Source organism: Salvia miltiorrhiza, chromosome 7 (genome assembly GCF_028751815.1).
Source record: "Salvia miltiorrhiza cultivar Shanhuang (shh) chromosome 7, IMPLAD_Smil_shh, whole genome shotgun sequence".
In the NCBI taxonomy this organism is placed as follows: Eukaryota; Viridiplantae; Streptophyta; class Magnoliopsida; order Lamiales; family Lamiaceae; genus Salvia; species Salvia miltiorrhiza.
This window is the reverse complement of record NC_080393.1, coordinates 50,719,314-50,720,862: the sequence shown is the minus strand read 5'-3', so window position 1 is coordinate 50,720,862 and position 1,549 is coordinate 50,719,314.

The window sequence follows — 1,549 nt, the reverse complement described above, 5'->3', positions numbered from 1 at the left end:
ACTCTTGGATCCCCTGGTCATCTATCAAGACCACACAAACTTGTGTTGATTGCCCTGATGCAGAAAGGCCCATTCAACTGGGAGAAGGCCTACATTCAGATTCTCGCTGAAGAGAAGAAGGAATCCCACTCCACAAAACATCTGCGTCAAGGAACAAGAGTCTCAGCACTCATTCTTCATAGTGCTAAGGAGACACCTTGCTTTTGGAAGAACACTACTCAAGTGTCTTCCACCATCCATCTGTTTGAAAGACAGAAAAGTTCACTCAGAGGGAATATCAGTATCTCGACTGAAATTCCTCTCCTCACTTCTGAGCCACGATACAAGACTCGAGGCTCAACCAAAAGAAAGTTCGAAAGCGTGTCGTCTCCAGTCAAGATCTCGCTGGACACCCCTCAGAAATCTCACAATGAGGAACATGAAGATGATGCACCAAAATCTCCTGAAGAAGTTCCAATGCCAAGCACGGGAGCTCCTCAACAACATGCTCCGTCTATCCCTCCAGCAGATGAAGGAAATCAAACGACAGAGGAGACACAAGCAACATTTGACAGAGAAACGGAATCTGAAGAACTTTCTCTCAGAGGTTTCTTCCATTACTGTCTTCAAGGATTCAACAAGAAGGGAAAGTTTGATGAAGTCACTGACGTCAATGCCGCATCTTCATCCTCAAACTTTGTCAATCAAACTGCCCTTCTCAAAAACTTCGTGACACAACTGTCCGAACACTGTGTCACAACCCTTTTTCCCACTGTCTTAGCCTTCCTGAATCCTGAAGAGTTCCAAGCTCTTGTCAGCTATTTCTTCTTTATCTTCGTCAAAACCCTACCCAAATCCCAATACAAGGAGATTGATGAAGTTCTCACTGAAAGAGAGATGGAAGCCTTGGAGAATAGCATCTTTGAGAAGTTCAGAGTCACAAATGTTTGGGATGGCATCCACGACTGGGCACCCAACTTCAGACTGTACCTCACTTCCAGAGGTCTTCTAAAAGACGATAATGCTGAGGACTTCGAAGTCCACCATGAATCTCCACCGCACCAGACTGCTCCAGCCAAAGCAACAGAAGAAGGGACGCCAGCTGAAGAACCAGAGCCTACTGAAACTACCACTGATGAAAGAGTTCAGATGCTGGAAGAAAGGCTGCTCATTCAAGAAGAAGTTTCATATGAGCTGACAGTCAAGATTGCAATTCTTGAATCAACAGTCACTCACCTTCAACAGCAACTGGAAATCCAGAATAAATTCAGTGAGGTCCCTGAGTCTGATGACAAGGACAAACGAGAAGAGGACAGAAAAGGAAAAGGGAAACTGACTGAAGAACCAAAAGGAAGCCCTCCAAGGAAGCCAAGCAAACAACTCCGCATCAACTAAGGACTAAGAAAGAACAAGGAATGTCATCTAAACAGAAACTCATTATTTTGTATATGATGTTCTTAGATTGTCTTAGTTAGCTCTTCCTTGCTATGTTCTTCTGCACCTTTGATTTATATTGTTCTTTACTGAGTTCATGGAGATTCATGTTTATCCAGTCTTTGTTCCTTTTGCC